Genomic DNA, 15,415 nt, shown 5'->3' with positions numbered 1-15,415 from the left:
AATTTTTAAATGCGTAACGATGCGCTTGAAATGCCTAACGATACACCGTATGCCGGCCACAAACCTACTTATAGCAGCTCGAGCTCCAATAAATTAAACAAATGACCAGTAAATTTTTAGGGGAACCCAAAGTAGCTTAAGCAACTTTAAACCTGAATCAAGGAAAGAATTACGACACACAAGCCAAAAAGCAAAAAAAAAACTATAAGCGGTCACTTACGACTGAAGGTTCAGATAACCGTTACCTGAGACCATTCCTATGAAAAAGATTATGCTTTGATTTTTCTTTTTTCTCTGCAGGAGTGCCACATCTATCCAAACACTATATAAGTGTTAGACAGCATGGCTTTTAAATTTTATCTTCGGCCATACAATTTTATACGGTGTAACGGTGATTCAGAATAAATAAACAATAAGTAGGCATTAAAAAGCTATCTTTTCCAAGCGGTGGACCGCAGTTATGAATACTTGAGCTGATAGCATTGCTTGTTCTGTTAGCTGTCCCTGGGCATGTCCGAATATATTAACGGTTTTCGTAGGTCAGCTTACACCCTTTCCCCAAGATGTCCATCATAGACGCCCGTTTGAACTGGCCTTACAAGATACTGCTTGACTTCTGCGAGAGTGACGATACAGTGCAGATGTATGGGTACGTCGCCAAATCGTGGTAACCGGACTGCACACGTCTTGGCTCGATAACTCGCCTACCAGGCTCCGCAAGGGGAGACGGAGCGGACATGGCAACCTTTACTCACATGCGCTGATCCAACACTTTAGACTGACAAGATGGCTAGCTATACCCTCTAGTCCCCCATGAAGCCACGAAAGAACAAGAAATTCAACACTTACCCATGCTTTACACGCATCCTAGCATCCATCCCACACTGTACGACCCCCTCTGTGTCCATTGCAAAGCCCCAGCAACGCACTACTACATTGTCTGAGAATTCCAGAAAAACACACGTCTTCCCTCTATCCCCAACTCCTCACGCGAGTAGTGGCAGTGTGAGCGGACCCGCTCTGGTCCTACTCGTAGCTGCTTGTTGCGGAAAGAACGAACACTGCCGGCAACACATATAGTCTTGAACAAAAGACCCGACCCCGTACATTTTCTCTTCATATCGTATTACAATTTTTCTCTCTCTATCTCGGGAAGGAATTCGTTTAGGTACACACGCCAATAAATACCTGATATTGAAACCCGCAAGAATGACCTCGAACGCAGTCTTTTTTGCGATATATGATCAGTTTTCCGACTCCGCGGCTCCACAACGCGAGCACTGTTCTGGCGCACGATTTCCGCCTCGCGCAACTTGTACTATTTTTGGGCTACGTATTTGATCAAACTCCCAACCCGCGTGCCTGAAACATGATTTCAGGTTCTCCCTCTAAAAATATATGACCGCAATTACGGTTAACTCAACACTTCCGAAAGCTTTTATTTGCAGTTCTGGAACGAATGTCCGTTTCAATGCTTCTGCGGGTGCAAAAATAAATTGCGCAGCTTGCATTAGGGGTGCAAGGCTGCAGAAACAGCAGGGCTCTGGGTCCACCGAGCCTGTTTGGTCTTGCTAAGTTTTGCTATAGTTTTTCATGTTCTTGCTAGGCTAGGCTAAGTGTTGGGGTAGGAGGCCAAGTTTAGCTGAGCCGTTCCCGTCGGTCCCCCAATCTGACACCAGATCCTGAGAGGGAGAACCTAGGTCGACCCCATCTCAGCTGTTTCTCCAGCCTTGCGCCACTAGGGCAAGCTGCGGTAATCTTGTTGCCTTTAGTAGCCTCTTACTATTAAAATGGCACAGGAAGGGCTGCGCATAAGCATATATCCATTGCGCTCATACTCCAGCAGGGGCGAAAGCCGGCTTCACCGTTACAATACCCTATCTGTGGTGGTGCACCCTTTACAGGGGGCGCAATGCTTTTAGGTTTTTTTTTCCTAAAGCCATTCAACCCATCTGATGCTTAAACAGCTCCGCTGTTAAAATTCAATCAATAAAACAGAAAGAAAAAATAAAACATAAAAAAATCATAAACATAACGCAAAAAAGCAGCACAAGAACAGCACCAAAACAAGCGAATACACATTCCAGAAAGTAGGTGCGTTCCGCATGTAACTGCAGAGTAGTGGAACATATACACGCTTTATACATTCACCCGTATGTTATACTTTGAGATAGATGGGGAATGTAACGCATTGCGGCGTGTGTACATTAAACTGAGATGTTCGACATACAACTTTAGGCATCGTTTGTCTACAACAGCCTCATTTCTGGTTCGTGTGTATGCTTAAAATGAGACGACAATTGGGAATAAAGCAAACACAAATGGCTTATCCCTGTCGAGGCGAAACAATCAGTTTCCTTGTTTTCTTCAGAGTGGACGTTTTTCTCCGGCCAAAGTTTTTTGTAGAGAATATGTAAAAGAAACACCCCAAAAAGGGTCGCTTTCGGTCTATAGGCGGCAGCACACTGGACTCTGATCCCAAGTTGATTCAACATCCCACTTTGGCCGCCAGCCACACTAATGGCCGTCGTGCACTGCCCTGGTCTGCCGAGAAATTCGCCTGACGACATAGGCTTTGTTAAGCTCTCAGAACGGCAAAAAGGGGCAATTAAATGACTGATTTTGTTCTAAAACAACAAAATTCTGACGACCAAAATTATCCCGCTTCGTAATAAAGAGATCGCATGCTGCTTTTCAGCATGAACAGAACTGCTTTTTTAAATTTTTATGCTTACTTGTCCTGAGCTGGCATATTTATTCAAGAGAAAAACGAAAAACTTCTTGTCCATCGTTTTTAGTGTGACCTATTTTATGGGTCTTGTTTTTAAATGGTTAGTACGAAAATAAATACGCCTTTTGTTTGGCTGTGACACAGATACGGGTACCAACTTGCCAATCTTGCAGCAACTGTTGTTAATACTTTCTTTTGGACAACACGTAATTAAGAAGCTGTGTTTTTGTGTTTACAGCAATCCAGGTGTTTACAAATAACGCCACGTGTTGCAGTTATACTGCTGCAGCCTGCCTTTAAAACGTTTTTACACGTAGCGCCAAGGCTTCATCCCGCAGAAAAGCCGGCGTCGGCGGCGGCCTTGACCATAAGAGAAAAATTGGTATGAGAAAAATTCCGTAATGAAACATTGCAGCGGACATAGAAACTCCCGGGATCATAAGGCGCTGCTCCAACAGATGGCGTGCCAAGTGTAGCGGAAAGTTTCACCAATCGTCGGTGCCACTAGGAGCTACGATGACTTCACCGCTTGGATGTAATGCGCCGTCACCGCTTGGGTGTAATGCACCGTTGATAGGTGCGTGATGAACGCCCTGCCGTACATCGCCACCCCCGCTACGCAGTCATCTTCGTCTCCGAGGTGAACGAAGCCCGATAACACTATCGCGTCCCACACCTGAAGGCGTATCTTACGTGCCCTTCAAAATTTTAAACGCCTGTTCAAACTACGCAAGAATTTGCACGCTGGCAAAAGGTATGGAGCCAACCCCCTCTTACAGACGACTGTGGGTAAGGCAACAGGGATACTGCCGTACACTCTAAGAAAAAAGGTGGTCAAAAGAGAGTCCCCGGCGCCGCGACTACCTTTAACGCTTGGTGAGTCAGAACAGAGTCACCGATCAGAGTCATAATTTTGGCGACTCTCTTTCGACTCGGTACGGGGCGCAACTTGGCGGGAGAGGGGAACCTAGTCGAGGAGCATAGAAAACAAAAAAAAGAGATGCCGCTCTGATTGGTCGCCGCAGGTGTGACGTCAGGCGTTTCCCGCGAGCAGGCGAGCAGCCGGAGTGGAAGCTTTTGAACTGCCTGCGCGCTCCGCCGGCGAGGCGGTCTTTGTGTTGTGGCCGTTAGGGCGGTTTTCGTAACTACGTGGTTTCGCTGGTCAGTGTCGCGACAATTTTACAGTGCTTTTGCCGTGCTCCACGTGAGGACAGCGTCCATGATAAGGGAAGATATACGGACGGAGCTGCGGCAACACAGCAACTGCATCTGATAGAGGTAAGTGAAGTATTCAACGCGGCGAGAGATTTTCCCTCGTGAAAAAACTTCGTGCACTTTGCGAATAACGCTCAATTGTGTAAGATATGCTGCTTCAATACTATGCGGACAGTCGTGGCAGAAACGTCCAACCTCATTTCTGCGTGAGTGGCAGGTTTTTCGACGGCCTCAGTATGCGAACAGGGCAGCATGACCGTTGGCGCGAGCCGCCGCCGATGGCTCGCCGCCGACGAAACGGCGACCTTGAACACGATGGCCGCTCCACGGCCAAGGCGCAGTGAAAGTTTGTTTCACTTCCTCTGGCGCTTTTATTTGACCCTGAACACGGAATGCTGAGTGCGCTTTGATGAATTTGGCTCAGGCTGACAGAGGGGCGAAATGTCAACATGAAAAGAAACGAGTAGGTGCTCGACAGCGGCTTATTTCGGCGCCAAGCAGCAGTCACTTCGTACAAATGCGGGACGCGTATGTATTGGTAGAATATAATTTTGCGCGTACAGTCATGGGCAATTCAAATACGAACCGCGGTGCGCACAGCCGAAGATCCCGGTGCCGTCTCCTGGCAGCGGCCGAGGAAAACGCACGGACATGCGTTGTTGAGATATCGGGAGCGAGGCTGCGTGTCCCACTGCGATATGTTGCTGTCTGCTCGCTCGCATGTTTGCTTTGTCGCCATGCCGCAAGAGCGCTGACAACAATTGTTAGTGATCCGGCGCGAGATAGTATAAGGGTATCTACGGCCACTGTGTGCTCGGCTCACACGAGTGCCTGCTCCCCCTGTGTGCTGGCGTCACATTGCCGACATAGCTTTGCATGTAGGGTGCAGTAACTTGAGCAAATACCGATCGACACCTGCTTCGCACCCAAACCATGCTCAGTACTGCCCGCTCCGCAGATTTTACTAGCACTAATGGGCCTGCCCTCCTCCCCTCCCCATCCCTCACTCTCACTATAATGTTTGCGAAGGTAAACTAGTGTTAAATAAGTTCCCTTTGATAACGGTTGAAAGTGTATCAACTGTTCCATTTCAGTAGCCATCAACCAAAGCAAACGCCGGGTACCTCGAGGAAGCTTGATTTATTGAAGGGTTTAACGCACCGAAGCAACGCAGGCAATGAGGAACGCTGTAGTGGAGGGTTCCGGATTAATTTTGACCACCTGGGGATCCTTAACGTGCGCCGAAATCCCGCACACACGGACCTCGAGGAAGCTGGCGTAGCTTTGTGGTTAAATGGTACGGCGAGGCACAGTGAAATGCGGCTTTTATTTTTCAGCTTTTTCAGGTTATGATGTCTGAATACCGCGTGGGTAAGCTTACAGTGGCTGGTGCTAGAGGAATATAGGTGGTGCGCAGAACGCTTTTAATGCTACTTCTGTGACTGATTCTTGCGCAGAGACTGTGCTCGTTACTAGAGCATTTCTATGTTTTGCTCGCAAGCCTGGTCTCGGCTGCTCCAGCAACGCGTAGATGTTTTGTTTTTTTGTATAAACATGAAATTGCGCACCATCCTGCTGCAGCTTGCACACCGTAAGCGTTTTGTTCATAGGCCGCCGGTCTAAAGGTATATTAGCATTGTGTGGGCTTTGGAGTGAACTATTATTATGCGTTAGGGTGGCGCAGGAGCGTTTTCAAGGCCACATTCGTGAGCAAAAAGCGGGGAATATCCTCCTTAACGAGCACACGTACGTGGAAATCTGGCACAAGGAAGCAGGCAAGGAAATTTGTGTGCACGCCATGTGTGCACTCAGCGTTATCTTGCACTAGATGACAATTCCTTTGTAGTACTATAGCTCTACACCGCTTTTGACTCGATTTATAATTGCCAACTTCACGGCGAAATGCAAATTCGGCCGCTTCGCGCTAGCTGAGCCGTCAAATAAACGTTTCTAGCGCTAGCCACCACACCCGCCGCGGTGGCTCAGTGGCTAAGGCGTTGCGCTGCTGAGCACGAGGTCGCGGGTTCGATTCCCGGCCGCGGCGGTTGCTTTTCTGATGGAGGCGAAAAGCAAAAACGCCCGTGTGTACGAGATTTCGGCGCACGATAAAGGTCCCCAGGTGGTCAAAATTAATCCGGAGCCCTCCACTACGGCGCGCCTCATCGCCTGCGTTGCGTCGGCACGTTAAACCTTACAATCAATCAAGCGCTAGCCACCACTACACTTCGGAAAAAAAGCCTAAAAAGCGCGAGCAGTACAAACTCAAAGAACGAAAAAAACCTGGTGGACAGCCCACGATCATATTTTTGCATGGGGGTGCAACAACTCGCCTTAGACGGCGCAGGTGCGTTACGATAGGAAGGGGGAGCAAGAAGGAGGGAAGGAGCCGCCAACTGATGATGAGCGGCCGAGATAAATGGGCCGGCGGTATTTCTCTTTCACCTTGAGGAGAGCCAACTTGGGGGGGGGGGGGGGGGGCGCATTCCTTGATTGTAGGGCTTTACGCGCCGACGCAACGCAGGCGATGAGGCGCGCCGTAGTGGAGGGCTCCGGATTAATTTTGATCACCTGGGGATCTTTAACGTGCGCCGAAATCTCGTGCACACGGGCGTTTTTGCTTTTCCCCTCCATCAGAAAAGCGGCCGCCGCGGCCGGGAATCGAACCCGCGACCTCGTGCTCAGCAGCGCAACGCCTTAGCAACTGAGCCACCGCGGCGGGGGGGGGGGGGGGCGCATTCCTGCGTCATTTGCCGTTCGATATAGCGGGTTTCGCTTGTATTTTTATTCGATATAGACGTAATTTTTGCTATATTTTTCACTGCAACTATACTGTTAGCGGATGGAGTTCGACATACTGGATAAATCGATGAAAATGGTTTCCATCAGTTGGGTTCGGCTGTACAACTTTAGTTTGCTCTCTTTACAGATGCAAAAGGTGTCAGCGCTACCGTTTGGTTGCCCCATTTGGTGAAGGAAAGAGAGGATGACATCTTCACGATACTGGTGAGAACAGTGAGCTTAATTTGCGAATTAGATGGCAACATTGGCAAAAAAAATGGCTCTTGGCTTGAGTTGCCCTCGGCATTAAAAATATTAGGGTGTACCCAATATTAAACTAAAAGAAATGCTGTACATGTAAGAGAGAGCAACTGGGAAAAAATTGTTGCTCTTTAGAAAGGCTGGCTGACGTGTTTAGGCTTAACGTTTATGGTTACTTTGACCACCGGTAGCGAAATATCCCTGACCACGTACTTTTTTGCTTTCCTAAAGGTAAAGTGCACTCAAAATTTTGGTGTCTTGATAACCTCAATTTTGTAACTTACCATAAAGAGAAGCCTTAAGGGGAACTCCAGACCCTGGGAAGGAACCAGTGTGTTTAAGATATCAGCCAGCAAAATCAAGCTTTGGGAAGATCCACAGCGGGGTAGTTGCTAGTGCTTTTTAACATCTTGAAGTAGCACAGACTAGATACAGACATGATAAGTCGAAAATGAACAGACAACAGCGCTTTGTAAATGGTTCGGCGCAACATGGTATTTACTGTGTAACTTGTCCTCATGTAATTTGTGAGTGCGTGACCTAAGCACCTATTCTTGAAAAAAAAAAATTACTTCCACAATATCTGCGCTCCAAAAACGTTTTGCTGTGTTAGCTGTGTGCCATGGGATAAAGCTGAACATAGCAAAAGTGCGAGAATGCCAATGCAATGGGTGAAGCAGGACATTTGCTAAATGGAACTGCCTGCTGTTATTCGTGAACAAAGAAGCAACGAATGTAGACGGAAGGGTCGGCGGTAGCTCAGCGTTTTTTCGGTCTCTTCGGTTATTTTGATCTTATCACCAAGCGTGAGTGGCATTTGAAGCATTTGTTTGTTGTGCTCATCCAGAAAAATAAAAATTGACCTTGTGGCTCTGAGCACCGTTCACCGATTGTGAACTAACAGAAAAACAGGCACGAGCGGCTGCAGTCGCGATTGCTTGAGATAATGCCTTGAGCATACTGGGGTAGTAAAGAAACGAGTAGAAAAAAAGTGGTGCCACAAAGAGACAAGCCGGGAGATAGCGCAATGTTAAAGTAAAGGCTGTGGCTAGCGTTCCGTCGAGACGGAACGATATACAAGTGCTAAAGTTCCGTCCAGACGGAACAGAGCGCTGTGAGTTATCCTTCCCAGACGGATTACAACTGAGAGCTTAGCGTTCCGTCCAGACGGAGCCGGCGTGAAATTTGTACAGTTCCGTCCAGGCGAAAGTAAAACCGGCTGATTAGACCCGACCTTGAGTATTCATATTTGGTGTAGGGGTTGCGCCTCGGAACCGCTATAAGGGTGTCAGGTTGCGAGTCATGCATCACATGAAGCTAGCTGCGTGTACTTGTGCGTTATACAACCGGCGTATTTAATGTGTAGGTTCTAAAGGCAGGTTGCTGCGACCCCAATGATTAATCATAAGAAGCGGGTCTTCGCATAACCGGGGGGTGTACTATAACTGAGCTTTCCCTGTAACTTATCATCGCAGGTATTTTAGTTTTCAGTCCACGTGGCATACTAAACACAGTCAGAGTAATAATTTATACATATTGATGGCTGTCCACATAAAGAACTTTTTTACAGCAGCTAAATTTCAGCATTATTTGTCTTTTTTTACAGGACCCAGATACTGCATACTCGCGACCGACTCTGCTGTACACGGGGAGCAGCCCACTGTGGTCCGACTCAATTAAGGTGGTGTGCGAACATGTATCCGTTAACGTCTTTGACTTCACGTCAGGAATCGCTCTTGTATGTGCCATGTACTGGGCATACAACCTGCAGTACTTGAAGTCTGCAAAGCAGACCTTTACAGTTTTGGAGGAATTGATGGTGGTGCGAAAGGGCGCATGCTTGAGCACCTAAATGCCGGCGACAAAGGTAGTCACTACCTTGAGAGCTCGTGCAGGGACAGCCAGGGAATAAATACACTGTCCAGGGCCAGCAGATCAAGTGGTGGGTGTTGCAACATATAGCCTCCGAGTAAATTTCTGTGTTCTAAAATGAACAAAATATTCTCAGGAAAATTATAACAATCATCCATTAATAATTCTTTGACACCCTTTTTTTTTAATGTTCATTTGCATTGCGTATGAGTGGTCAAAGTGGTCTTATCATAAAGCCGAACCTAGCTGTATGCATGAAATATGAATGTGTTCAATATGAAATTTTTATTAAGCAATAACACTCCCGAACTCTGTTTTGTGTATTTTATTGTCCTGTTTTCAATTTGCCAGTTGTATTGTTCTAGAATTTTTTCACTTCAGTTGTCTAAAATGACATTTTCAAATATTTGTATTTGTTATAATGTAATGTGGTTTTAAGAAAAATTGTGTTTTCATATTCACTTAACATTTTGTGAAGTTGTTGAGCCAGCAGCTGTTGGCTGATTACTGTTGTAGGGTTGTGTTTTGTATATGTGAGCTCAAGTGTTTCTTGTCCTGTTCAATGTTACAATTTGTTGTTTGAGACACGAATGTTGTCTAAGGTAATAATTTTGAATCTTGTATTTTTCACGTTTCTTCTAGTCATGTATATGTTGTCTAAGACAAACTCGTGATTTTTATTTCTTGTAGCATTTTTTTATAAATGTGGTTTTTAAAAAAATTGTGTTTTCATATTCACTTATCATTTTGTAAAGTTAGTGAGCAACCAGCTGATGGCTGATCACTGTTGTAGGGTTGTGTTTTGTATATGTGAACTCAGTGTTGCTTGTCCCGTTCAATGTAACAAGTTTTTGTTATGTGAGACACAAATTTTAAGGTGATAATTTTGAATCTTGTATTTCTCACGTTTCTTATAGTCCATTGTATGTTGTCTAAGACAAAAACTCGTGATTTTTATTTTGTGTCAATTTTTTTCTAGTCATTGAGCCAATGAATAATTTGAAATGGTTGTAGGCTTTATTTCAATAAAATGGTTGTTTTGGTACTTTGCATTGATGTTTCTTGCATGTATGCATGGCTGTCCTTATAGGGTCATAATAGTATCTGTATGGTATTTTTTTATCCTATCGACTCTGAAGCGATTCTGTTTGCTCGAGTCGGAAAATAATCGACTGGACTTTTCTTTGCAGATTTTCAGTGTCGGTGACGGTGCTGCAGAGTCCTGCATGCTCTATCTCAGGGGTCGCGGGATTCCCTTTCAGCAGGTCAGGGCGACTTGGCTGGGGTCATGTAGTAGCCAAAGTAGCCAAGCGGGCTCTCTATAGCCAAACGGAGAGTCTGTGTGACTACTTTTACTACTCGCAAAGTAGTCATGAAGACTCTCTTCGTTTGAAAATTAGGAGTCGAGGTGACTTCCCTTACAGAGTCCTGCATAGCCTTTTTTGACTCGGTCTAACAGAGTCACAAGACTCTTTTCCAAACAGAGTCAGGACGACTCTCATTGCTGGGCCACAAGGTAGTCAAGCAGACTCTTTTCGTTTACCATTTCGGAGTCGCTGTGACTAATTTTCAGGAGTCCTGCAGACTCACTCTTGACTCTTCGTCACGACTCCCTCCCTAAGAGTCCCAGGACTCTGTTTGAAAGAGAGTCTGGTGACCCTCCCCATAAGAGTCCAAAGGTGGTCAATTCTGTAGCAAGCCAATGACTCTGTAAAATGAGTCACTACTGACTACCATTTTTCTTAGAGTGTATACACCAACGTTGCATCATGGCTGAATTTGCAACTTGTATACACAACAACCACGGGTTTTTTGCGGGTAACTCGGGGTGTGACCAGTTTTATGACGCGTCTGGTACTGCAGTTTCCGAAATCAATGTCGGGGCGCGGTTATCCGAGCCATTTAGTTATACACTTTCTAAATTTTCATTTGCCGAACTGTCAAGGAGAGCTATTACCTAAGCGAGCTTTGCAGTTCAAACACCACCTAGTAGCAGGGAAAGGATATATCTCAGCCGTGTGACCTTGATTTCTGCAACGAGACTCCACTGAGACTCGAGCTTCTCGAAGTTTGTTAGCTGTATATGCAAATGGAAAAAGTAATATATTACACGGGTAACTTCACAGTAATCTATTTCACTTAACAATATCATAATGTTTTTACCTAATACCTAGAATATTTGGCCTTTACAAATAAGTTTGCTGTGTAAGGATTAATCAACTTGCTACACGGTTAAGAAAACACAATATTTCAAGGGACGACAGTTGCCGCCGTATCCAAGTTCGCCTTCTCAGGGGTTAAAAATGTTTCCCACTTTATGTGTTGAGTATCGTGGTAGCCTCTACTATGACTCCAACCCTCTTGGTCGGTTACACTCCAACTTCTTTCTCACATTGAGCTTCTTTCAGATTACTTGCACGGGCTAGACTCTGCTCCCAACGCTATCAGCTACAAACCAATTTTGTGTTCAATTTTCTTGAACAAACAGTATTTCAGGAAAAACTTAAGCTTATTTGGCACACTTGGGGTAGCACTAAACACTGACGAGTGCCATGACAAGTCGATGGTGAGTAGCCGCTGACCATGCCAACTGACGGATAATAATGTTTGCGGCGGGGTTTGATTTTTTGGGTGCCAAAATAATTATGAAATTTATCACACCAGCGAACGCTACACGTCTGTTTTGTGACTTCTTCAGATTTGGCACTGTGTTTAATGTTTGCTTGTGCGATGAATTCCCTAGTTAGTAACAAACGCGCCCAACTTAGCGCTTTCGCTTCCAAAATAAGCCTCCAAAGGCCTAAGAATAAATACGAGTGTCGGCGTCGAGAATATAAGATAACCTGCGCCCCATGTAATAGATTACAATATCACACCACTTCCGAAAGTTTTAGTCAAGGTAGGAAGAACGTTTTGCCCGAGATTCTACAGACACAAAAGAGAAAAAGATGTTCATCTTCATTATATTTCCATTTCGCCGGTTCAATAAATTTTACTCCTCCTTCTCCAAAATCGGGTTGTAAGGGAAGGTCAACCAAAATTTATCTCAAGACGATCATACCAAGAACAAAGTGACACAGCAGTGCTTAACCCTTAAATTCGAACCGCATTAGGTCTATAACGCCTGTCCTGAAACAATGCTTTGGGTCTTAGCTCTGCAAAGGCAATAGAGGCCTTTAGCTCAATGCAAGCCTCAAGAACTAGCGTTGAACGCATCGAAGCTGAAGCTCTCTTTATCGAGTTCTAATCACGTATCAATCCGCAGAATTAATTTTACGAGCTCTAAATAATGTATATTTTCTTTACAAAAATTCCCATCATACGTGTATTTTAGACACCAACAATTCCGGGACTGATACGATGCTACCGTAAGGAGTTCTCCCGCTCTGTAAGGCAATCAGTTTGGAAATTATTACTCGTGACATATCTTTTTTTTTGGAATAAAAGTCGAGCCGGAGCGTCTTGGGTGTGCATTCGGCGTTTTCTTTGTGTTCTCTTTACTACTCTTCCCCGTGTAAAAAATAGTGCCGTAAGTCATACGGCCAATAGACGCCGTACTACAGATGACGGGGGACTTTGGTTTTGATATGTTGTGTCAGGATGGTTATTTTACGGTAATATTTTCGCGAGTGCACAAGAGCACTCCCTAAAAATACGGTGTTTTTTTGTTTTAGTGCTAGCATGACGTTGGAATACAAAGGACGCCAAAATTTCCCCAAAGTAAGAAACCAGGCATCCAAACGTTTACAAAAGAAGCAATTGGCTTTCCTTAAAAGCTACACAGGTCGCTGAGCTGGGTTCTAATTTTCTCCAAACAATTTCGATGAGGAGCCAAGCTAGCTTCGTGCAAAATAGCAACTCTGAAAATACCTTCACCAGGCTGACAAAGTATTTACGTTTCCGTAAATAGAAAATGTTTCCATGGACATGCCTCACAAGCTTTTGACGCTCGTCTACAGTGCTTATTTTGGGAAATTATATTTTCTTCAAACATTTTCACACCTGCCTTCCGTAATCGAGTACAGACTTGTCTCAAGCGTCGGGGTTTGAAAGTGGGTCCGCACTCAGGCTTTTTCAAATCATAAACAGTCTCTAGAGGAGGTTCTGGCCGAGCAAACAACAACAGGATAAGATGCGGCGTCTGAGAGAGCAGAGCTGAAACAAACATGGTGACGCTGTGTACTGATGCCTGCATGAACACGAGCAGGCGGAGGAAGGGCATAGCGCAGCGTCTGTTGACAAGCCGACTACCCGGCAACAGCAAAACATCATCACTGTTTGTTCCGGGAGAACTTTGCGTGATTGCTTCAACAGCAAACATTTTGTGTTTTGGACTGTTGTGCGAATCGAAGACAGATGTTTATTTTTTAAAGGCGGACATGAGAGCGTTGAATGTACGTCGACAACAAGCTACATTTGAGTTCCGGAACATCCTTGAAACAGTCTGTCGCGCTAGTGTTGCGGATTCGCATTAAACCACAGTTCATTCGCTTGTCACGATAGCTACGCAGAAATAGCAAAGTAACCGAAGGCTTCTATCTAAAACAAAAACCAAATGGCAGCGAAAAGAGAGTGATGCAACGGGCGCTTTGCCCGAACCTAAGTGCTGATTATTAATGGTGATGATGATGATAGCCTAAAAAAGATTTGCAATACGCCGAAATGAACAAAAACAACACCTGTCACCATTGCCGTCATCTGGGTTTTAGGACGGAGAAGATTGGCCAAGAACTGTAATTGTTAGCCGCAGTATGTGCCGCCTCCGTCCGCGTTGACGCGGACGCAGTCAGCCAATAAAGCACTCATCATTTCAGTCGTCTCCATCTGCACCGGACCCTGCACACCACCAATAATATTTTTACCATCGCCTTCTTCGCTGACGCAAGAAATAGCTAAGAAATTACTGCAATGACATTTGTCAGCGAGATACCCATCAGACGCATTGGCGAACACTAAAAGGCCAAATACGACAATCGTAATTACCGTCGCTTTACCGGTCGACGAACTTGATCGGCCTAGAAGCAACATAAAAAATATAGTCAGTTTATACGCAGTTTTCGCGTGGGAGTTTGGTGCGGCTCAATGTGCGCTACCCCTTTAGGCCTCGAACAGATCAGTTTTTGTCTTGGTCACTTACCATTCGCACTAAATTTCGGCGCTAATGAATTACTACACACCAACATGTGAGCTAAAATCACAACACCACTTTATAAACCGCCTCCGAAAACTTTTTGCTGTCCTTTCAGAGCTGAAGTTCAGCGTGCTCTCTTTATATAACCGGATTTTTTGAATTTCGCATTAGCTGCCCTATCAGCTTGCATATTGTGACAGTGGGTATTGAAGCACTGAAAAGATGGGAGGCTTACGTTATGCAGGTCAGTTACTACTTTCGTTATGCAGGTAAGTTACTACTCTCAGCTGCCACGATACATTTTCCAAATCTAATGATGTGTTTCTTATAGTGCTTCCATACCTGTAAGCCTAGTGTGAACATTTTGCTCATTGTTTTTGATGTTATGCGGTGATGTCGAAGCTAACCCGGGTCCTGACGATGATCTACTCTCAGAAGTCTTGGAGACGGTCACGTAAGTAAACGCACGCACTATGGGTATGGAATCATAGCAGAATACAATGCCTTCTGCTAACAAAGAATTAAAGCAACAGAACCTAAATTACTCGAAGGCAATATCGGAAATGAAAGAAAGAGTTGCAAAATTCGAAAATCCCACCACAGTACTGGACGGGTGGCAAGAAGAGCTGGACGAATTACGTGAGCAAATTGCCAGTGTCAACAGTGAGACAAGCGCACTTCGTTCTAGGCTTGATGAAGCAGAAGATCGTACGCGCCGCTATAACCAGCTCTTTTATAATATTCCGGATGCTAAAACTGGAACCGCGATCGAATCGGAATAAAAAATTTACTTGTTCTTACCAATACGCTTAATCTGAAAGTATCTGGTGAAGACATATCCCGTGAGAAATAGAATTGATCACTTTATTCCAGCCAAGCAACGTCCACTGATCGTCAAACTCGCTAACTATAAAACTACAGAACTAGTTTTTTCTAAGAAATCTAAACTTAATAATAGCGAGGTTAACTTCAGTCACGACTTATGCCCGATGCGCCAATCCAGGAAAAAAAATTGCCGAATATGGGAAACAGCTGAAGGTACCATTCAACCTTCCACGCAACAAGCTGGTTGTCAATCGCAAGCATTATGTGGACAATGCAGATGGCGATGCCTGTTACGAAGTCCCCGTCGGTAATGCACGCCAAGCATCGCCTTCAACCCTCCGGTCTGGACGTGTTAGGCATAAAGACAGTAGCTAAGACCACGTGAGGGGTATAGTCAAAATGCAAACGCGTCGAGATTTTCTGTTCTCTTAACAAACATACGCAGCAAGTGGTGGTGGTGTTCTACTTGCTATTAATCAATGCATCGAGTGTTCTTTGTTGCCAGTTGTCTCTGATTTACAATCGGTATGGTCTTGTTTAAATGTCAACTTTAACAAAATTGTTGTTGGCGTGTGTAATCGATCACCATCAAGCCCAGCATC

The 15,415-nt window shown here is 45.2% G+C and overlaps 1 long non-coding RNA gene across 1 annotated transcript; it reads left to right on the top strand.

Annotated features, from left to right (window-relative positions):
• The first annotated feature begins 3,794 nt into the window (after positions 1-3,794).
• LOC144152093 (uncharacterized) lies at positions 3,795-9,843 on the top strand. The gene is made up of 3 exons (XR_013319047.1): positions 3,795-4,009; positions 6,873-6,949; positions 8,592-9,843. It is a non-coding gene; the product is annotated as an uncharacterized LOC144152093 (long non-coding RNA).
• Positions 9,844-15,415: the final 5,572 nt, after the last annotated feature.

This window comes from Haemaphysalis longicornis, unplaced genomic scaffold (genome assembly GCF_048455015.1).
Source record: "Haemaphysalis longicornis isolate Haplotype H1 unplaced genomic scaffold, Haemaphysalis longicornis Haplotype H1 scaffold_9, whole genome shotgun sequence".
Taxonomy (NCBI): domain Eukaryota; kingdom Metazoa; phylum Arthropoda; class Arachnida; order Ixodida; family Ixodidae; genus Haemaphysalis; species Haemaphysalis longicornis.
This window is presented reverse-complemented; position numbering and strand designations above follow the sequence as displayed.